At 46.0% G+C, this 24107-nt stretch overlaps 1 protein-coding gene and 1 long non-coding RNA gene across 6 annotated transcripts in view; one reads left to right on the top strand and one right to left on the bottom strand.

The window, feature by feature from the left end:
- The window catches only part of Exn (Ephexin), a 191481-nt gene extending 180420 nt beyond the window's left edge, over positions 1-11061 (bottom strand). For all 5 annotated transcript variants that reach the window (XM_075890921.1, XM_075890920.1, XM_037419966.2 and 2 more), the window contains exon 1: positions 10839-11061. The gene's annotated coding sequence lies outside the window, so the exon portion shown is untranslated. The remainder of the gene's footprint in view (positions 1-10838) is intronic.
- Positions 1-24107, top strand: part of LOC119159835 (uncharacterized) — a 77930-nt gene that overhangs the window by 27975 nt on the left and 25848 nt on the right. The gene's annotated exons all lie outside the window — the stretch shown is intronic.

Genomic DNA, 24107 nt, shown 5'->3' on the forward strand with positions numbered 1-24107 from the left:
TCGCGGGCAAGAAAGTGTCCTTCAAGGTTGATACAGGGTCACAGGCCAGCCTGTTACCATTTTCGGCGTACCGGAAAATACGTGCTGCGGGACCCTTGACTTCTGCTACCTCAGTGCTACGGGCCTACAACGAAGGCGTCATAACACACTACGAAGCGACGTCGCAGAAAATAAAAGTAGAAAATGCTTGCAGCACAGTGCAGTTCTTTTTTGTCAAGCATGGCAATCAGGCAATACTAGGACTGGACACGAGTGAAGCCTTAAGCCTTTTTCAACGCACCGTAGCTACCGTAAGCGCCTCAATAGACTACGAAGCCGTGATGAATTTCCAGCACCTCTTCCAGGGACTAGGCTGCTTGAAGCAACCATACAGCATGATCCTGCAACCAACAGCGGTTCCTGTCATTCAACCAGCGCGGCGTATTCCCCTGTCCCTGCACGTCCCTCTTCAAGATGAACTACGAAGGCTGGAGCGCGAGGGCATCATCGTAAAAGAGAACAATCCCACGGACTGGGTAAGTCCTTTGGTTACTGTCAAAAAAAAAAGGATGGCAGAATTAGAATTTGCATGGATCCCAGAAAAATCAACGAGCACATAAAAAGAGAGCATTTCCAGGTCCCCAGGCGTGAAGATATGGAAGGGGAATTGGCCGGCGTCACATTATTTAGCTGCTTGGACGCATATTCCGGCTTTCACCAGGTCCCACTTGACGAACAGACGTCCAAAATCTGCACTTTTTCAACTCCTTTCGGCAGGTACTGCTACCTTCGATTGCCCTTTGGCATTTCTTCAGCGCCTGAAATTTTTCAAAGAACAAGGAGTCAAGTATTTGAGGGCCTTACAGGTGTACACGTGTACATAGATGATATTTTGGTGTGGGGAGCAAACAAACAGGAGCATGATCGCAGACTAATTACTGTCTTGAAAGCAGCCGAAAAAGCTGGTTTAACGTTCAACGCTAGAAAATGCTGGTTTGGTGTTACGGAAATTCAATTTCTTGGCGACATCATCGGACGTGAAGGCATTTCGCCAGACCCAAAACTTGTGAAAATCTTGCTTGTAATGCCAGGGCCAAAGAACAAAAATGATGTTCAGCACATGCTCGGTGTGCTCAACTACTTCGCCAAGTATGTGCCGCGCCTTTCTGAGCGAACTGCACTTCTCCGGGCGCTTATCAAAGTGCACTCAGCATTTGAGTGGACTGAAAACCACAGAAGAGAGTGGAAATGTATCACACAGGCTCTAACCACGACACCTGTCCTTGCTATCTTTGATCCCCAAAGACAGTCCAAAATAATATGCGATTCATCAAAAGACGGCATGGGTGCAGCACTCTTGCAGTGCTACGATGATGATGAGTGGCGCCCAGTGGCATACGCTTCCCGTGCTCTAACGCAAGCTGAGCAGCGCTATGCGCAGATTGAGAAAAAGACCCTCAGCATTTTGTTCAACTGCAACAAGTTTCACCACTTCGTGTACGGGCACAAAGTTTTGATTGAGACTGACCATAAACCGCTCTTATCTATTGCTGCGAAGGGTATCTGTGACATGCCTCCCCGCCTTGACATTTTTTCTAAGGCTTCTGAAATATGATTTCTGCTTGCAGTTCGTACCGAGCAAACATCTCATCTTGGCCGACATGCTGTCATGATCATGCCCGGCTAGTTCCGAGGACAGCGCTGGAGCCGTGGGCGACGTGGAGGTGCATGCAAGTTCTGGGCTATTTGGTCACAGACGCGATGCGACGGAAGCTGGAGCAAGAAACTGCGAATTATAGTTACCTGAGCACTGTCATCTCCAGCTTGTCAAGCGGTGAGAACCTGCAGAGTAAACTGAAGCCATTTTTGTCAGAGCTTTCTGTCGTTAAGGGCGTATTGCTAAAATGAACGAAAGTGGTCATACCAAAAAGCATGCGACTTGAAATTCTGGGACGTATTCATGCCGGGCACCTAGGATTGCAGAAATGCAAAGAAAGAGCATGACGTCTGGTTTTTTGGCCTGGGCTCAGCAATGACATCACACTGCTGATTCAGGGCTGCCCTACTTGTTGCAAGTTTTCTAACAAGCAACCGAAAGAACCATTTCTCATGCGCCCAGTACCAGTATGTGCATGGATCCGTGTGGGCGTGGCCATTTTTTTCGTTTAGAGGAAGTTCGTACATCGTCGCGTTCGATGCGTTTTCAAACTTCCCGGAAGTCCAGAAGCTCCATGACACCACTGCAAGAACAAAAATTGCAGCACTGAGTGCTATGTTTGCTAGGTACGGCGTGCCTCTGGAGGTATGCACGGACAACGGGCTGCAGTTTGCAAGTTATGAGTTCACAGAATTCGCAAGAAAATATGACTTCGCTCATGTCACATCAAGTCCGCACTTCCCACAGTCAAATGGTCTGGCTGAGAAAGGAGTACAGATCGTGAAACGCCTCCTCAAGAAAAGTGAAGATTTGCGCGAAGACTTCTGATTAGGCTTGTTGGCCTACCGCTCTACGCCGCTTGTGGACGGCCGATCACCTGGAGAACTCCTTCAAGATAGGTGTCTCAAGTCGAACGTACCAGACTTTGGCGGCGTACAGTCAAAAGCATCATCAGAGCGACGGCGACAAACCCTTATCACCCTTGGGTAGAGGGGCGATCGTACGGCTTAGGGACTCAACATGGTCTCCGAAAGGTATTGTGATGGGAAGAACCTCTCTGAAGTCCTGCGGTATAGAAACGGAAGATGGTCGGGTGTTTAGACGTAACAGACGGCATCTCCTTCAGACTCGTGAACCGTGGACAGCGGACGTGAGTGATGATGATTGTGGTCCCTCCGAGACCAGGTCCACTGAATGTGGGGCGCCTGCATCGAGTAGCTCCGTTGATGCTACACCGCGCCAGCCTACACCGCACCCTCAGGTGGCGTCCACCGGTGATGTTCCAGTACCAGCTACACCACACCACGGGCAATCTCTTCCCAGGCTGACACTGGTCCCAAGAAGATCTGGTCGCACCACTAAGCCACCGCAGCGGCTTCGTTACGATGCGGCCTTTAATCAAGTAACCTGAAGTCATTCCTTATCCCTCAGAGGATGTATCAGGCATGCGCTCTCTGCGCTGCCTGCCTTGTCACGATAGTACTGCTATCACACATTTCGCCAATATAAGAGCGTGACAATAAACCCTGGGGGCAGTCTTGTTCTTGCCATCATGTAGTTGCCTCGATCCTTACTTGACCAGCATTGAAAACAGTACACTGGCACCTAGCACACAATGACATGCTGTTTGAATGAGTAAAATGTGCATGGGAATGAGCAGTGATACAAGGACAGGGTTTTTGTGTTTTTTCAGTGTTTGGAGGGCATTTACCATGCTTACAAGATAGGTGAATATTGCTACACTTTTAATTCTTTTATTTGTTTAATGTGCTTAACAGCCGCAAGTATCGCATGAGCTTCTGGTATAAATATGCCTGTGTTAGAATTAAGAGTACCGGCATCTGAAAAGGATGGGCCGACCACAGCGTAGGAGACAGAAGTGTTAGACTTAGAGCCATCGGTATGGAATTCAGGACAACTAAATTTGTGTTCAAGTTCCAGAAAGTGTGTGGATGTGTGCAATAGGTGCATGCTTTGTGACTTTCACAACAAAAGATACATCACAGTCTTTAAGCTGCCACTGCCACGACAGCAGATTTGCAGTGAGAGCCATCAACCGATGTTCGGGAAGTGGCACACCTGTTTCCTTGGTAAGGTCCCTCACACGAAGTGAGTAGGGCTGCCTCATCAAAGGAACTTGTGGAACAAGGCAGAACTAGACAAACCATTTATTGTGAAATTAGAGGGGTATTCCTTGGCAGCCTTTACCTTGAAAAAGCACACGAAAGACACCCAACATCTCTGCAGGTGGAGAGACCACTCATTCGATAACATGTACAGGCTTTCCCTGGGGCTAGTGCAAAAAGCATCGTAGAAAGGCGAATGCCCAAATAGTTCACGGAGTCCACCACCTTCAAGGAGCTTAGTGTCGCAGATTGATTAACAACCGCCCCCGCCCCGTAGTCTAGGCAAGTGCGAATGAGGCTTTTATAAAGGTTGAGAAGGCACTTCTTGTCACTGCCTCACAAAGTTCGACACAACACAGTGCAGTAAAATATACTGCATCGGATAGCAAGGCTCTAAAAAGTGTGCAACTCAATACACCTCGTTGCGGCACTCCTGTTTTTTTGACAAATGTATGGAACAAAACAGTGCCTACTCGAACACAAAATATTTGACTGGACAGGTAGCTTTTGATTATTGCAAACATTCTAAGCTGAACACATAAATGTGACAGGCTTCGGAGTAAGCGTTGCGCTGTAGGTTGTCTCCATATTGAGAAACAGAGAAAAAAAATATTGTTTATGAATGGAAGCATCACGAATTTGTGCCTCCATACGAATGAGATAATCAGCGTTGGATTTAGCCTCTCGAAACTCGCACTGGTATGGGTCAAGTAGACTGAGTCGAAGGAGAGGATCAGTCGTCCGTTTAGCATTTTTTTGAGGAACAAACTCGTTAAAACTATAAGCCTATAGCTTGAAGCTGAAGACGGGTCCTTACCCTGTTTAAAAGTCAGAATAATTATGGCTTCTTTCCAGGCAGAAGGGATCTCACCGTAAAACCAAACGGCACTGTACAAGGCAAGGAGGGCTCTTTGGGTTTGAGGGGGGAGACGTTGCAGCATTCCGTATACTACACAATCGGAGGCTGGGGCAGTTTTGTTACAGCAGTTTAGCGATGCTTGTTGCTCGACTAAGATGAAAGGTTCATTGTATGCCTCATTGTTTGTGGTTTTGTATCGTTGGAATGCTGCAGTATAATGGGATGAGCTGGAGACCTGTTCGAAGTGTGCGCCGAGGAAGTTCGCTTGGTCTTCCGAACCGTAGCTTTGTTGGTTCACTAGAGGAGGTAAATGTGCTTCTCGTCTTGCTACTCTAATAACCATGCTTCAAGCTCTCGCCTCATACGTGTGTGAATTGATGCCACACAAAAACTTCTGCCAGCTCTCTCTCCTGGCCTGTCATGTGTTCTCCTGCCTTGACCCTTTATTTTCTTAAACCTATCAAGATTCTCGGCGGTTGGCGAGTCTCGAAGCAGTTTCCATGCTCTGTTTTGCTGTTTGTGCTCATTTCGACACTCAGTGTTCCCCCAGGGGACGCATCGTTTCCCGCATAGCCCAGATGTTCGCAGAAAGCACTTAGCTGCGGCTTCAGTCAAACTAGCAGTAAAGTACTGTACAGCTGCATCTATGCTGGAACCGCATATGTCAGTCCAACTTAAAATAGTAATCTTATAAAACTGGTCCCCATCGGCTTTTTCTATGAGCCCTTTTGGAACCTGCAGATGACATTCATTTATTAGTGGTGTACTGAAAACTACCAGAAAGTGGTCACTACCATAGGAATTATTGATGACTTTCCATTGGAGTAGGAAAGAAAGTGATGAAAAGCCAATGTTCATCACTTCATGTTCATGAAGTGATGAAGAACCAATGAGTAGGTATTATTAGCGAGAAATACAACACGGTGGCTCTTCCCGATTCAGGAGACGTTACACAAGAGAAAAGGAACTTTTTGATCAGGCGACCTCGCGCAACGCAGAGGGAGTCACCTCACAGACTGCTATGTGCATTTAGGTCTCCAAAGAGAAGATACTGTTCTGGAAGTTCATCAATTAATGACTGGAATTATTCTTCATTGAGTTGTCAGTATGCAGGTACCTAAATAGAGCAAATTGTGACCAGTTTGATGAAGATAATGCCTCTGACGACTACTGCTTCAATAGACGTCTGAAGCGGCAAATGTATGCCGGCTGTTTCTTGATTATCTATAACGGCAGCACTAACAGATGACGCGACAGCATCATTCTGGTCCTTTCAAAATATAACGTAATGGAATTTGGTTCCTGTGTTTTTGTTTCAAATGTGTTTCTTGAACACACCTCACTTTTGGTGTATGTTTGTAAAAGTTCCTCATTATTGTTGAGGTTTGTCTGCAGTCCGACGTTCCGGTGCAGTATTTGTGTCTCCATTTAAAAGTTGTTCAGTGCTGTGTGTACGAAGGTGCTACCTTAAAAAACAGGGCCTTTTGGGGGCCCTGTAATGTGGAGTTTCTCTTGTTGCGCTCCAAAGAGCTGCGTCTGTCCTTTGGCATCTGAGGCCCCAGAGGAGTGTGGCTTGTATCCATCACCTCTTGTGATGTGACGAATAATGCCTGCCCAGCAGGCGCATTTACGGTGGTTTCTGGCCCAACTGCACTTGCAGTGGCCAGGGTCCAGAACACTCGAAAGTACGCTGGCCCTGGTCAACAGTGGGTGGAGCAATACAGCCTGCTCCAGTGCGGGGCGCTGGTGACACGACCACAGTCACAATCGATGTGGCATTGGCGGGTGCAAAGAGACAAGGCATCAGTGAAGAATGAATCGGACTGGTTATGTATGCAGAATTGTTTGCGTGCCTCTTAGAAAGAAAGATCTAATTTGACTTTGAGTTCTATGATCTGTTTCTTTTTTCAGGGGCGAAGCTCCTAAAGCCTTGGGTCTGCCCCTCCTAGCTCGAACATGACTGCCTAGTTTGATGACTCATTCAGCAGCTGCAAACGAACGGACAAACCAACGATTCCCGGTTTATCGATAAAGCCTTCCAAAGCTTCGCACCACTCATCATCATTGACTGCGTGGATATGCTGTGATTTTTTTTGTTGGCAACCAATTGCTTACAGCACAAAAGTACAAAAAAGTGCAGGAAAAAAAAGAAGGCATATATTGATCTGTTTTGCATGCATCCTGTAGTGTTTTTCGGTTTTTTTCTTCTGCGCAATTGGCAATCTTCACAGAAAATATTTTGCATACATGGGGCTTTCCAAAAAATACCTTGCTTTTCCCGTTTTCTTTTTTTCAAGAAAAGCCTAATCGCGAGTAAGCGGGGTGACCTTCACAGCTAGAGCAACGGACTTCCATCGCCAAATTTCTTTAAATTGGGAAATTCGCAGGAACAAGAAAGCCATTATTTAGTGTTTCAAAATACAAAAGTGTACTGCATGGTACACAATAGCTGTTGTGGCATTTTATTTGCACCAGCCCACCCCTGTGCATGCTGAAGGACGTGCATGGTACACAATAGCTGTTGTGGCATTTTATTTGCACCAGCCCACCCCTGTGCATGCTGAAGGACGTGGGTGGCTGTATGTCCGAAGACAGGTCATGTGAAGCTGTGATATGAAAAGATGGGAGTAGGCAAGCAGGTTGAGTAAGGAAGAGGCCCATCTCTCACAATATTTCTGAGTGACCATATACAGAAACCATCTGGTTTAAGAGTGCTTTCTTTTAGACATTTACTTGGGGGAAAACTTGTCAAGTCAGCATCAACACCACGTTCCTACCATTTGTTTATATCGGCGTAAAGTGGCCAAACGTCCAGATTTAGGCGGGACATGTCTCAGTTTTACGCTGTGCTGTCAAGCTGCTGCCAGCCAAAAGTCAGCGCAGTCAGCTAGCCACAAAACCTTTGGTATACATTGCCTATGATCAGCTTTCTGTAGTGTTGCGGTTGCACGTGCGGTGCTGGTTCCATTTTATTGGGTAAAAAATGCTGTGCAATTTGAGGGCACGATGCAGTCTGCTTCATAATCATGTTCTATTCTCTCTCATTCTCTTACCTATAGCAATGCAATCATGTGGTTCCCATTTGTTGAGCCACCGCACTCGCTTTGGGTTTGAATCCTGCTTTGAAACTTTATTTCATTTCATTTATTTCTTTTCCTCCCCACATTAACGAGCAGAATTCTCGCTTGAAGCTCGCCTGTCTCCTTGCCTCCTGGTTGTGCTAAGCTTTGCTCTGCCCTTACCATCTTCCCCACCATTTCAAATTGCTCTTTTTTTTAATTTCATTTCATCTATTAATTCTAGGGGCCCAAGAACGGGCATTACAAGGGGGAGGGGGACAATACATAGCATAGTCTAATGAATGAAGAAGACCAAATAAAGAAGAAAGAAGCATGCAAAAAAGAAAAATGCAAAAACAGGCAAACATTATGGAAATACAATTAAAAAAAATAAGCAAACACAGTTCAGTAATAGAGTAAAACGTACAGTAGAGTAAAATAGGCGAACAATAAATATATGACAGAGTACAATCTAGCAAAAATATACATAAAACAAGTGCAAACTTGGAATCAGGCAATTCAACTAGTATGCCAGGACTGCTCACTTAGGTAAGATAGTAGGGCTGACTACAAACCAGTTAATTCTTTAATACTCACAATGCTGCAAGGAAGGGTGTTCCACTCGTTTATTGATTAAACAAAATAAGAGTGTATATATTTTACTGTGCGAGAAAATAGTGGACGCACCTTGTGATCGCGTCACGTTGAAATTTTTACGCCAGGATGAATGAGTTTCAGTGAGAAAGGGCTATTGCTTAATTAGATGCTATAAAAGAAGAATAATCTGGAATATTTCCTGCATGTACTGAGAGTTATACACCAAGAGTTCTTTTTATTTTTTTAGTAATACACTATGAAAACATGAATATAAAGAAGCAACAAACCTACCGGCTTTATTTTGAATTGGCTCAAGCATGTCAGAAAGATATGCTTGATGCGGATGCCATATGTTAGAAGCATACTCTAAAATTGGCTTATTGAGTGAATTAAATGCTTCAAGTTTAGTGTCTGAAGTAGCCAGACGTAGGCGGCATTTTAAAAAACCAAGCTTACAAAAGGCTTTGCTGGTAATTTTACATAATTGTTCCTCTTAAGATTGTACTGCAGAGTGACACCTAAGTGTTTAATGGACGATACTGTTTCCACGGGAAAGTTGTTGATGAGGTATACATTCGGCAATTGATTGCCATCTGGACTGAATTCAATATGTTTGGTCTTTTCAGCATAATTTTTCAATTGCCATTTGCTGCACCAATGGGAAAGTGTTAAGTCAGATAGCAGGATTAAAATGTCATTCTGATCGCCTATTTATTTACATATTACGCAGTAATCAGCAAAAAGTCGTACGGTAGACTGCATGTTAACTGATATATCATTGATATAAATTAAAATTAACAGCGGCCCTAAAACTCTTCTTCCCAGGACCGCAAGCCACTAACAAAGGCTAGGCAATGGGCGAAAGCAGGGAAGGGCTAGAGGAGAAACTGGTGAACGGCTGGTTCGAGTGCACCAGGCTGGCATTGATAAAATAGAGGAGGCGGTGAGACACTATGTGGCTGTATAAAAGAAGTTCGTGTATCTTACAACAAATGGATGTCAGAGAAATAGGACAGTAATTGTTAGTGATATTCTTGTCACAGGACATAAAGCAAAGAATAACATTCGCAATTTTCTAGTCATTAGGGAAGCACCCCGAATCCAGTGACCATTGAAAAATTATAGATAAAAGGTAGGATGATTTCATTGATGACAGCTTCAAAAGTTTTGTACTGATACCGTTCGGACCATGACAAGTTTTGCACGGTAGTCTCTCTATAGCACATGCTACGCCAGTTTCTGTTATTGTGATCGACTGAAACTCATATAAAATTGCATCCAGTGGAGGCATCGGTGTTTGTAGTGGCCATTCGTCGGAAGATTGCAGTGTGCCAAAGTTAATCCTCTCATCTAAAGCAGATGATCCTTGGTTCACTCGGGACGTGAACCGAGCGTTTACCAGAAAGAAATAGGGGCTTAGAAAAGCTTGGCGGTCAAAGAGTTAATTAGACTGGATGACTTAGAAATAACTGGCTAAGTTAACAATATCTACAATAAATTATGTTAAAAACAAGTACTGCAATCTACCCAGTCTAATGAGGACCAATCCTGGAAAATTTTGGCAGGTTACCAAACCGAAAGACAAGCAATCTAGTGTCTAACTTAAATGTGAGAGTGGTACCTTACAGTTGGTAAAAGAATCCGCCGAAATTTTCCATCATCATGGTTTTTTTCTGACGGATTGCTGCTACAAACACTGATGCTTCCACTGAATGCACCAACGTCTCCACTTTCTCTCTTCCAATGTGTTTGCTTTCCCTAGCATGTGCTGTACTCTGGAGTGGGGCTTGACCAATTTCCATGTACTCCCCACACATATTCTAGGCTAAAGCAGCTAAGCTATTACAAGTGGAATTTTTCGTGTGAGCTATATGACATGTTGTTGATTCCCTCCGTCATTCCGAAATCCCCTCATCCGTCCTGCATCGGAGCGGAGAAATGCGGTCGCATTATGTTGATGATAACATATAACTCATACCGAGCCTGCGAATGGAAATTTCGTGCTATGGGGATATTCGTAAAATCGGGTTTCGTAAGATCGAGTTTTAAGTATGTTAATGAATTCGTCAGTACGTTTAAAATATGATAGAATCGGCGAGCGTACCTACAGACCCTAGCTGAGCCTGCATGGGAGTCTTTTTTTTTTTTAAAGCACTTCTTGCGCTGTGCTGCCGAGATAAGCAAAACTATAGAGATAACGCGCGACCTTTCGTTGTGTTGACAACGACGTCCTCGTGCGCCAACTAAGACAGGTGGTTGCTGATTCAACAAACAACTTATCGACACGGAGGCGCTCGAGTTATGTGCCACCGCCTGCAGCTGCTGCTTCAGGACAGCGACGTTAAGAAAAACCGCAGAACATAAAGCACTTATTTTTTGTTCTGGTTCTCGATAAGCATTACACCACTCTCGCGAAAAGTGCGTGCCTCAAGGCGCACCTGCCAGAGTGACAGGCGACGGATAACCACGACGCGCCGAATTCGCAGTGACCCACACCCGCGCACTGGACAAGCTTTCATCGGCAACCCACGAAGTAGGTCGCTGGACAGCCGGTGACTCACCGCTGCTCAACATGGGCGAAGGCACCGGACGACGTCAAAGAATCTTGCCATGCTGCTCTTTCTTCGGCCCATGCAAATCTGATGACATTGTCGTCTGCTGCATGAGCGTCCCTGCTCTTCCGAACAGTACAACTCGCGCGAATTTGACAGCTAAAGCACGGATGTTTCGCCGTCACACCTCTTTTGCAGAAACCGCCAGGTTGAGTGACCGACCTAGAGTAGAGTCACTAGAGGACTAGAGTACTGACACGGTACAACGCGTGCTCCGAAACTGGCGGGACAGGTGTAGTTACCCAAATCACCACTGTGGCGCTACCGAGAGAGGACGCGTTGCACGAGCCTTCATGGAATCGCATGAGCGGTGTGCTTGCGTTAGTTACGCTTAGGCACGTGCATTTTAGCAGGACCCTCGAAATCTTCTTTTATATCTGCCTAGCGTGTGCCCACCAGGTAATTACCGATCTTGCTTTTACACTCCTTGCAAATTTTCGGTATTGTCTTGCCCGAGAGGCTTACACACTGATCAGTTAGGGTAGAAGTAAGAATTGTGAGCACATTTTACTGTAACCCTACTAGATCACAACTAACCAATCCGGAAGAGCTACATCTTTCCTAATGCATCAAAACTCATTATAGTAAATGTGAGTTCACTTCAGATTTAACCGCTTCAGTTAGAATAAATGACCTCAGCAATTGCAATTGCCACTGTTCATGTAACACAAAATAAGATAGACTTTTAACTTCCTCCTAATAGGTCGATAGCATTGGTACAATACAGTATCAGATGCAACAGCCACGAAGTAATACTTAGCATGTGTGTGATCTCATAAAAGTGGACTCGAGCCTTTTATAAAATTCAGTGACTATAACTTCAATGCTCGCAATTGAACGGGCTGTTATGAAGTGAATATGAAAACTGTGAGACGGAAAGAGCGATGAAAAGCTGAAAAATGCCGACACAACTGTTTGCGTTCCTGAGCTTTTGAATGTTTTCGTCTCTTTCCGTCGATGTGCTTATGATAATGCAGCTGATTTAACTTTACATGCAACAGTGAACACTTTATCTGGAACAATTGAGCGAAAACATTTTATTTATTCTCAACTTAAGACTGATCTTGGTGTTTTTTTTTCAATTTTCTTTAGTTTTTTACACCTCTGCATAGTAGATCGAGTTGACAATTGCTCCACAGCCTCATCGGCGATACTTTTTAGGGAGGATATTCGAGTATTAATACGATGGCGTTCCAGACACTGCGATCAGACTCAACTCCGTCTTTAAGGCAAAAAGTAGTTGTTTATTTAACTGCGCTCAGAAGCACTCTGCTGTCACTTGAGCGTTCCCGCGTCTCTACTCTCGCTCACGCTCTTCTTTCTCGTTTTCTTGACCCAGCCCGGAACGTGAAAAAAAAAAAAAAAACAACAACATTCTCAGCCGCGCAAAGTTAAACACATAGCTCAAGAGGGTACAGTCTATGTATCGGCCTGATCGCAAAGTGAACGCCTTGCAACTTGATCTTGCAGGAACGAATGAGACCGTCGGCACTGCGGCACACTTCCGTGACCCTTGCAAGCTTCCATAGCGGGCGTGGCGTGTTGTCCGCATGCACGAGAACGATGTCCCCTTGATTCAATGCTGTAGTTGATTTCATGTCGGCAAAGTGTGCAGATCGTAATTGCAACAGGTATTCTTTTTGCCAACGCTTCTAAAAACTTTCAACCAGCAGCTTCCTGTAGTTGTGTCTGCGTATGGTGTCTGCTCGCTTGGAGTTACTGTTGATTTCGTCAGCGATCACATACGGTATGGAAGTCAAGCTTCGTCCAAGGAGAAGTTCGGCTGGTGTCAAAGTGCAAGGTTGTCCTGCATCTGTCTCGATGAAAGTCAGAGGCCTAGAGTTTACGACTGCTTCGACCTCCGCCAGCACTGTCGATATTTCTTCGTAGTTCAGACGAGCTTTGCCGATAATTTTACGCAGCGGAAGCTTCACTGATCGTACGAGGCGCTCCCATCATCCACTCCACCAAGGAGCATTTGGTGCAATAAACTTCCACGAAATGCCGTTGGTGCTGAGGTGACCAGCGACGTCCTCTTCAGAGAACATTCGGTGTAGTCGCTTTATGTCTGCCGTTGTCTTGTGAAAGCTTCGTGCATTGTCAGAATAGATCACGCTAGGTAATCCTCTCTGAGCTGCAAATCGTCGTAGGCGCAGCAGGAAAGCCTCGGATGTCATTTCCGAGAAAAGCTCGAGATGCAAGGCTATAGATACGGCGCACGTAAAAAGTGCAACGTAGCACGTACTTCGTGTCCCCTTTCTCCGTGCGTGCATACAGAGGGCCCGCGAAGTCGACTCCTACAACTTCGAACGGGTTCGTTGGTGACACTCGATGACTTGTTAACGAAGCAGTCTCAGCACTTCCTGGGCCCGTCCTGAAACGCTTGCATATATTGCAGCCATGCAGCACTGTTTTTACCAAAGAGCGAGCTCGACAAATCCAGTGGCGTTCCCGAAGCTGTAAGTGCATCTCTAACTCCTCCATGTAAGACTTGAAGATGGGCTCTGTTTGCCAAAAGTGCCGAAAAGTGCTGGCTTGAAGGCATTATGATTGGGTGCTTGATATCTTGTTGGGAATGCATGAGGTATAATCGGCCTCCAACCCGAAGAATTCCGTCTTTGTTTATGTAAGGGCGTAGTTGAGCGATTCGAGATGTAGACTCGACTGGTTGGCCGTTGGTCAAAGCGGTGAGTTCTTCAAGAAAGCCTTGCTCTTGTGTACATCTTATCCAATACTGTTCAGCACGGAGGAAGGAAAGATAAGGAGAGGCCCTGACGTCACTCGTTGTGAAGCAGCGATGAAGCCGGAAGTCAGCCATATTGACTGGGCAAATTCTCCTCTTGTTTACATGAATGCGAAGCAAAAGGCGCGACTCCCTCTCTGTCTCAAAAAGCACGTGGCTTGCACGCCGCGTGCGCCGGTGCTATCCGAAACCAACGAAACGAATTTCAATACGCTGTCTTGTTGCGATACGGTTGACGAAATCTCTGCGTATGGCTGTTGTACTCTTGCACTGCCGGCGTTTACTATAAACACGGCAAGTTGCACGTTAAGCTTTCTTTTTATTTGATGTGTTCTTTGTGAAAATAAAGATGATATTTCAGACATTGCCGCGCGACGAACCAGGCACCGAAATTTGTACAGCTTCTTTCAGATCACTTTTTGCCCCTTTTGCGCTTTTCTTTAGGCTTTATGAAATTTTCGGTCAGGCTGTGGGCTAGACACAACGATAAAAAAAACTCCCAAGCATTTCCCCGAGGATGAACATGGTTAAGTGCGAATACACGGGGTGATGCTATGAGGGGTATTTATTAATTCGCACTATTATATTTACTTATCACACTACGGTGCCTTTATGGTGTAATGGTTCCTGGGAATCGCAATTTGATCACACGGGGGAGTTTACGTTAACTCACTGGCGAATGTCAACGGATTTTAACTTTACTCCCCCTCACGACCCGTTCTCGACGGGAGACTGAGAGAGAAGGCGGGCGCGCGAGAGAGAGGGGTGCGCGCGCAGCTGCAGCGAGCGAGGAGAACGGAGGAGCGAGCGAAGGGGGAGGGGGTATAAGGCGCGTTACTGACACCGCTATCAGCGTCGCGTCCGTGGCTTATTCGCTGGAGCGGCGCACTGCGGCCCGCCAAGTCCTCTTTTTTTTTTTAAAGATAGAGAGAAGACTGCGGACGCCGCCGACGGCGGTGGATGGTTTGGGGTCGCTTATAAAGTGTATTCACACTTAAAAGAAAAAAGTCTTCCTTGCAATAAACCCGGAGGTCCGTAATTATGCCAGTAAAGTCGGCGTCGGTGGAGTTTGTGTGCGCGGCAGCCCGTTGAGTTTCCGCCGGCCTCTTTGTTTTCGCCCCTCTTTTGTCCGACGCGCACTGGTTCCTACGGATATCCCAAAGGCCATGATTTCAATAGGACGAAAGCAGTGAAGACCACCCGAAAGTGCCTGGGAACACGTCTTCAGTGTGATTCACGCACTAGTAGCTACGGAGAACGGAGACCAGGATCCCGTTAGGGCGAAAGGTGGGAAAGTTAGCTGAAGGAATGCGTGATAAAAGCTTCACGCGTTGACACAGCCGCCAATGACGACAGGGAAAGCCAGCCAAATGCGAGGGAAGATGTCTCCGGGATAATTGGCTAGTCATTAGAGGAAAATAAAGGGAAGGCGCTTGTTTCTGTCTTCCTTATCTGAAACACAGCTCAGCGCCAAACAGGAACATGAAAAGAAAGATTAGATTACAGTCTTAATAAGGGCCTGTGGACCCCGAATGCATCGTCTGTTGTCATAAGAAGCAACACCACATAACTGTCACTAACCTGCAAAGCATTCATTAAACGAATTCTTGAGCACAGTCATTATCTTCTATGATGGCTTTTCAGCATAATTTTGACGGACGCTGCAAATTCGGAGTACGTATACGCGCGCTCGTTCCGTGGTTTCTAGTTCAGACATTTGGTTATAACCACCGCCAGTGGAAAATCGCGTAGCTAACAATGCGGCACAAAGAATGTATGCTGTCGAACACCTGCAGTACGCCACGGTTAGGTGCGAGGCCCATGAAAACGCGCACACCGCCACTGGACCGCCTGAACGGTGCCGCACCGCGCTACATCAACAACAACAAAACGCCGCCATTGTGCCCAGTGAATATGGCCGCGCGTGACGTAATTTCCGCCACATTTCTACTGGGCATGCCCTTTCTTTACCTCTTTTTCCTCCGTGCTGTTCAGCGTTCAGGATTTCTGTTGCCACGAGATGTGCTCTACGATCCGTCCTTTTTCTGAATCGGTCAGTAAATCTGAAAACCCACGCAGTCACTCTGAGTAGCCTGCTGTACCGTTGAATCTCGATTATCGGAACTGAGAAGCGTGATCATTAGTGCGACGTGGACTGTTGTAACTTCACCTTGGGTGGCTTCCGCTATGTCTAGTTCACTGAACTGTAGGGGCCATTCAGACATCGGTTTAGTTAGCCACTCGGGACCATGTCACCATTTTGAGCTGCACAGCAGTCTTTCAAGCGTCGTGCCATGCGTGAGTAGGTCAGCCTGGTTTTCCGTTCCAGGACAGTATTTCCACTTTGATGAATCTGTAGTGCACCTAATTTCATTGACTCTGTTGGCTACGAACTGTTTCTCCCTTTCGACGTCACCTTTTATCCATGACAACAGAATGGTGGAATCTGTCCACATCGTGTAGTCAATTTGAACATTCCTCAAAGCGCTTTTCACGTAAGCCAACATTCTTGAGCCGATTAAGGCAACCAGCAGGTCCAATCGCGGCAGCGTTGTCTCCTTAATGGGTGCTACACGGGATTTCGCAATCAGCAGTATCGGCTCCTCAGGACTTGACACGACGTATATCGCTGTTCCGTATGCCGCTGGACTGGCATCGCAGAAAACATGTACTTGAAGCACATTGGACTTCTTTGCTCCGCCGCCCGGATAGCGAGAAACGACGACGTCTTGCAGTTGCGGCAGCTGGATGACCCAATCATTCCATTCTTTTTGCAGGTCATTGGGCAATACTTTATCCCAGTCAATCGCTCGTATCCACAGCTTCTGAAACAATTATTCGTATGGCAATAGTATATGGTCCTACAAATCCCAACGGGTCAAATATTCTTGATGCTGACTGCAAGCCGAATCGTTTTGTGTCCGTCTGTGCTGTAAAAAACCGGAGTAGATTTTCAACTAAAAAGTTGAATTCATCCTTTGCAGGATTCCAAACCAAACACAGGACCTTGACCGACGTTTCGTGAAGAACGACCATCTCATTACTAGTAGATTCTACTTGATTTTCAAGCGTTCGCATCAAATTTATTGAATTTGTTGTCCATTTCCGCAATGTCATGCCGGCCGATTTCATAATTGTGCGCGCTTCTCGGCAAAATTTAGCAGCTTCCTCTTCTGTGTCGGCACCAGTGACTAAGTCATCCACGTAAAACGACTAGGCTAGAGTTTGCGCTGTTTGTGCTGTGGTAGCCGGTGCTCTTTTCACGTGGTAGAGAATAGTCGCTGTGAGCAAAAATGGGCTACATGTAGCTCCAAAAGGCACTCGTGTCATCCTCCACTCTTGCAGCTTGCCCTTGAATAAATCTCCTTCTGCAAACCAGAGAAAGCGGGAAGCGTCTCTGTCGTCCTCCCGAATCGCAATCTGAAGGAATGCCTTTTCTATGTCCGCGATAACTGCCACCGGGTGCGTTCTGAAGCGTAGCAAAATTTGCACGAGGTCTTGGTATAAGTTGTCACCTTTTTCAAGGCAGTCATTATGGGACTTGCATCCTTTGACATGTGACGAAGCGTCAAACACCACTCTCATTTTCGTCGTCAGTGCTTGTTCACGCATGACTTCCTTGTGCGGCATGTAATATAACCTAGTCACGTCTGCAGGTACATCACTGATTACTTCGGCGTGTCCTGCCCTCAAGTACTCTCTTATAGCATGGTAATACGTTTCGAGCAGTCCTTTCCTGGAGTCGAGACGGTTGACGAGCTTGTCCAGTCGAGTAACGGCGACTTGCTTGTTGCTTGCAAGCTCGAAATTATCCTTCCAAGGAAGGGCCACTTCATATACTCCGTTAATAAAGATAATCGTTTGCTCAAAATGCTTCGTGGTGCTGCTCATTTCAGATGGCTTGTTTATCATGTCCGTAATTCCTATGTTTTCAAGTTCCCAAAAGGAGTGCAAAATCTCGTCGGAATTGGTAGCTGGGGCTTTTAGCAAGCACACCATCATTTGTGAAGTAGTTGGTTGGGACACCAAGTGCGATGTGCTTCCCTGGAAGGTCCATCCAAGCTTGGGCTTCAGTGCGATAAATGATTCGTTGCCTTCGCACCGTGAAACTTCGCTAGTCAACACTTTCCACATCTGATCAGACCCGATAAGCACGTTGATGCCACTCTTAGTGATGATAGATGGATGTTTGAGCTCACCGGTGACATCCTTTCCCAGCTTCTTGAAAGACGCGACGAAGGCTACGTCCATTGCAGTCTCTGCAATGTCCTGACAGATGCTTGGGATCTCTGTTGCAGTTAAGACTATTTCCGCGTCGGAAACTGGCTTCGCAGTCATAGTTCTACGATGGGACGCCTCTTAGCCTCTTGGTCCGATGCACTTGCGAAAGTATTGAAGGGTATTCGAGTTGTTCCCACGCTTTTCAGCTGGAGGTGCTTGGACAGATCTTCAGTTATGAAAGTCATCTGACAGCCACCATCAAAAACGCCTCGTATGTAGCGGCAGGTGTCATCATTCATGGCCCATGCTCTGAAAGTCTGAAGGAAAACGCAAGTGATAGAGCCTTCCTTGACAGGTCTTCTTTCAAGTGATGCGCAGACTGTCGTAGTTTTTTCTTTGTTCGTGTTAGCATAGTCCGACTTCCGCGAACACCTATCGGGATCGCATATGCTTGTAGCGTGTCGAGCTTGGCATCTGGAGCAGGAAATCTTCTTTTTGCAGTCCCGCGCCCGATGTCCTTTGGTGGTACATCAGAAACACCTTTTGTCGTTGGAAAGCAGTTCCTTCTTCTGCGTCAGTGACAAGTGAGCTGTGCAGGCTTCCGATCCGTGATGACTGGACGAGCACAATACGCAGTAGTCCTTTTTTTCTCGTACCGAGTTGCTGTGAAGCACAGATGACGTCGGTTTCCCACGCCGAGAGTACGTCGACCGATTGGTCACGGGGAGTGTTCCATGTTCTCGTCCTCTGGCATCCTTATAAAATCACTCTTCTCCAGGATTTCCAGCTCAATACACAAGAAGTTGAGCACACGGTTCAGTCCCACGGGCGTAGCTTCAGCTCTCGAGTCAAATGCCAACTGGACGGCACACGATCGATGATACTGCACGACTATATCCCGTAGAAGAGCACGCAGTAGGATGTCGCAGAGCATTGACGAAAATGACGACTTGTGCACACCCAAAGTCTATAAGCCTCGGATACTAACGAGAACTTGGTCGTACAAGCTGCGTAGCGCTTTGGTGTCAGTCGATGAACGGACAGAGCTTAACATCCGTAGATTGGCAAAATATTCTTGCTCCAGGCGCGTCTTGTCCCCAAATCGCTTCTGTAGCATGTTGATGGCGTCACTGTAGCGAATTTCTGTCGTCGGAAGTCCCACAATTACTGATGCAGCGTCTCCTTCCAGATACAGTCGCAGGTAATGAAACTTCTCTGTGGCAGTGATGCGATTGTTATTATGAACACCTTGGTCAAGTTGCTCCCAAAATTCGGTCCACTTGCATAGGTCCCCAGAGAAAGGAGCTATTGTCAGTTTAGGCAATTTAACTCCAGTCCCATCTGATGGTGCTGTGACTGTCTGGGCAACTGTTTATTGAGTTCCGGTCGATGTCCTAAGCATGCGATCTTTCTTGCCGAGAATCTCTGCGAGAATGCACGTAGCACTGTCCTCGTATTGTAAGACGGTGTTATACTCGAATTCGAACTCCTCGTCAGGTATATGCTGCTCAATCTCGTTGTTCAAGTTTTTAAGCTCTTCGTTATTAGCCTTCAGCCTCTCATATATGGAATTGAGCTGGCCATAGGAGGCAGAGTCGTTAGCGAGGAGAGCACTTGCCTCATTTATAATCCTTGTGTTCTGGGCTCGCCGCGACGTCCGCTTCGACTTCAGTCGGTCCATGCCGCTGCAGTTGACTGGTAGCCACCCGTAGGGTCCTGGTTTTCAATCCAGGTTCTTCGGCACCAAATATTAAGACGATGGCGTTCCAGACACTGCGATCAGACTCAAATCCGTCTTCAAGGTATAAGGCAAAAAGTACTTGTTTATTTAACTGCGCTCGGAAGCGCTCTGCTGTCCCTTTAGTGATGATGGTGATGATGATGATGATCCTTGTTACTAAGGCGCACACACACAAAGGAGATCGGTCAAGAACCGGGCGGCAGGATCTTAAGTAAAAGGCTTATGGTTTTTCAAACACAAAGTAATTTTGGACTGAAGAAAAAAAATTATATAGAAAGAAAAGCCAAAAATTGAAAAAGGATATATGAGCAGTGATCGACGCAGGCTATCAGATTCGATTTGAGACAGAGGTAATGGTGGGTCCAAAACAAAGGATATATATATATATATATATATATATATATATATATACCCTTGGACCAGACATATATATATATATATATATATATATATATATATATATATATATATATATATATATATATATATATATATATATATATACCCCTGGACCAGACAACATACCCAATGCATTTCTCCGGCGATATGCCGAAATATTGGCCAAGTACATTGTTGTGATCTTCCGAGCCTCAATAAGTTCAGCAACTTTACCCATCGATTGGAAATCGGCACGTGTTCTGTCCTTTGTGAAAAAGGGGGACCCAGAGTGCATACCAAACTACCGTCCAATTTCTATGACTTCCGCATGTTGCAAAATGCTAGAACATATAATTGCCACTCGTTTAAACAGCTTCTTAGATGATAACCACATTTTATCTCCCTTTCAGCATGGATTTAGAAAACGGTTTTCCACAGTCACCCAGTTGGTCTCAGTTATTCATCACATTGCTTATATTTTAGACAAAGCTGGTCAGGTCGATGTACTGTTTTTAGATTTCAGTAAAGCCTTCGACCGTGTTCCCCATAACAAGCTCATCGAGAAATTGCAGACTATAGGGCTTCCAAACTACCTAGTATCCTGGCTGTCTGCTTACCTGAACGGCCGGAAACAGTATGTCGACGTCTGTGGACAGACATCCCCTCATCTCCCAGTAGATTCCGGCGTACCGCAGGGTAGTGTTCTAGGTCCGCTGCTGTTTATAATTTATTGCAATGATATTGTTAATGCTATTACTGATCCGGTTAAAATAAGACTTTTTGCAGACGACTGCATTATTTTCACAGATGCACACTCGCCAGATGACCAGGTCGCTCTCGACACTGCCCTTAACAATATTCTTTCGTGGTGTAACAAATGGGACATGGTGCTCAATTTCAATAAATCTGTTTGCCTTCGAATTTCTAACAAGAAAAATCCCCTTCAGTTTTCCTATTCCTCCAAAAGCCAACCCTTAAAAGAAGTCAGTCAATACAAATACCTAGGTATAACGATAACAAATAAGTTGTCCTGGAATGCACACATTGCCGATGTTTCGTCATCGGCTTTCCGTAAACTGTGTCTTTTAAGGCACAAACTCAGAGACGCCCCGTCGCAAGTGAAACCATTAGCTTATAACACTTTAATACGTCCAAAGCTTGAATACGCTTGTATTGTATGGGATCCGCATACTAAGTCAAACATATATTCCCTCGAAAAGATTCAAAGACGAGCAGTGCGTTTTATTTACTCGAAGTGTGGTCGTGGTACATCAGTTACAGAACTAATGCGAGATAATGAATTCCAGACGCTACAATCGCGGTGCCAGCTTCTGCGTCTAAAATTCTTGGACTCACTAATTAACAATAAACTTGGGCTAGACCCATCACATTACGTTACCCCAGTTTCGACCAGGCAAACTCGTCATTCTCATGTCCGATCTTTAACTCCGTATTTTGCGTGGACAGATTTATTTAGGTTTTCCTTTTTTCCGAGAACTGTAACAGAATGGAATAAATAAGTTGCCTTATGATTTCCTCCAAACCTTCGATCTTGATGAAACCAATGTTTAATTCTGTGAATCTTGACCCCCCCTCCCAATATCGCTTGATTTTTTTGTTTTGATGTTTCTCTTCTACTCGCTCTTCTCTTACACAGATGTATTTTAGTCAAGCTGTGTTACTCATGTACTGATCGCGTGCTTTCTTTGTTTTGATGTTTCTCTTCTACTCGCTCTCCTCTTACACAGATGTATTTTAGTGAAGCTGTGTCACTCATGTACTGATCTTGTGGTTGTGTTTGTGCCCCTCCTGCTTGGGCCTTTTTGGCCTGCAGTATTCCACAAATGTATATATATATATATATATATTTATATTGTCACGTTACAACGTAACTGTAACCTGTAGGTAATGGCACACAAGGACGTCAAACTGATTCGAACAACAGCAATACGAATTTATTGTTTTTCTCTGCACGTGCATCTTCGTCCTCTTCTGAACAGCGGCACATACAAGCCTGCCAGCATCTATGGAAATAATACTTTCAGATTTCAGAACTTGTACTAGTGGCATTGCCCCCCTTCCCAAAGAACATCGTCCCGATGTCGCAACATAATTACCAGATGAAAAGAAAAGACATACGATAAGCAGTACACAAGGGGGTGTTCACAATCACTGTAAGTCAACTCAAGGAAGTTTGACGAATAGTCAGCGTTGGTAAAATGTTTTCATCCTCGAAACATGGACGACGTGTGGCTATTGTGAACGGCGGGATTTACGAGCCATGCCCTAGTCAAGAACCTCGTAGTTTACTTCGCTGAGACGGCGGAGAACTCTACAGGGACCAAAATAGCGGCGTAACAACTTTTCTGACCAGCCCCGTTGTCGAATGGGAGTCCACAACCATACTCGTTCTCTGGGTTGGTAAGAGACATCGCGACGACGAGCGTTGTACCGCAACGAGTCGATGCATTGTTTCTTGTGAATTCGTTCGACTGCAAGCTTACGAGCTGCATCTGCCAGTCTGATAAATTCGTTCGTCTTGACACTAATCTGGCGTCTGTCTAGTAGAAGCATGGCATCCAGCGTTGTAGTGACCTCCCTGCCGTGAAGCAATCGGTATGGTGTGAATCCAGTTGTTTCTTGCACAGCGGTGTTGTAAGCGAACGTGACGTAAGGGAGGATGTCATCCCAGTTTTTGTGGTCTTGGTCAACGTACGTGGATAGCATGTCGGCGATCGTCTTGTTTAGTCGCTCTGTAAGGCCGTTGCTTTGTGGGTGGTATGCAGTAGTTTTTCGATGTACTGTGCCGCTAAGCTGCATGACGTCTTGTATCATCCGGGCGGTAAAAGCTGTGCCACGATCAGTTATGACAACTGCTGGTGCTCCATGTCAGAGGACGATGTTCTTCATAAAAAGTGGGCAGTCTCAATGGCGGTGCCACGTTGTAATGCCTTCGTTTCGCAGTAGCGCATCATGTAATCAGTAGCGACGACAATCCAGCGGTTGCCGTCACGAGACTTGGGAAAAGGTCCAAGTAGATCCATGCCGATTTGTTGGAATGGTTGTGTCGGAGGAGTGACGGGCTTCAAAAAGCCGCCTGGGCGCTGATGTGATGCTTTACGGCGCTGGCACTCATGACACGTTTTCGCGTAATGCTTCACGTCTCGATTGAGCTTAGGCCAGTAACAGTGTTGGTGAATCCGGGCCAAGGTACGTGTGAATCCTTAGTGGCCTGAGGAAAGCTCATCAGGACAGGCGGACAAGACATCGACTCGTAACGCTGGCGAGACGACGAGCAGGTACTCAGTCGCGTAAGGGTCGAAGTTTCTTTTACAGAGGATATTTTTGCGAACGCAGAACGATGATGGCGAGCGGGCGAATGCTGGTGGTGGATGCGGCACACGGCCTTCGAGAAATTCGATGAATTGTCGAAGCTCTGAATCGTTCTTCTGCTGTTCAGCCAAGTCGGATACACTAACGGCGCAGAGAAAACGGCCGTCGAGATCGTGATCACCTGACGCTGTTTTAAGAGGAGCTTGGGAAAGGCAGTCCGCGTCAGTATGCTTCGTGCCAGACTTGTACATGACTGTCAAATCGAACTCCTGAAGGCGTAAGCTCCACCTGGCCAGACGTCCGGAAGGGTCTTTAAGGTTCGCCAACCAGCAGAGCGCATGATGATCGGTAACAACTCTGAACGGGCGACCATACAGGTACGGTCTGAATTTAGCTATTGCCAGACAACAGCTAGGCACTTCTTTTCAGTGGTTATGTAATTCGCTTCCGCAGATGATAAAATACGGCTCGCATAAGCAATAGGGCGTTCGACGCCGCCTTGCCACTGGACGAGGACTGCACCAAGGCCGATGTTACTGGCGTCTGTGTGTAGTTCTGTGTCGGCATATTCGTCATAGTGTCCGAGTAAGGGCTCAGACTGGAGACGCTGCTGGAGCTCGGAGAAAGCGCGTGTTTGCTCAGGGCCCCACACGAAGGGAAAATCTTTTTTTTTGTCAGACGAGTTAGGGGTTCAGCAATGTTTGCGAAATTTCGCACAAAGCGTCTGTAGGATGTGCAGAGGCCTAAAAATCGACGCACATCACGTTTTTTGGCAGGTGGTGGAAAATCTGCGACAGCCAAT

Source organism: Rhipicephalus microplus, chromosome 3 (assembly GCF_043290135.1).
Source record: "Rhipicephalus microplus isolate Deutch F79 chromosome 3, USDA_Rmic, whole genome shotgun sequence".
Classification (NCBI taxonomy): Eukaryota; Metazoa; Arthropoda; class Arachnida; order Ixodida; family Ixodidae; genus Rhipicephalus; species Rhipicephalus microplus.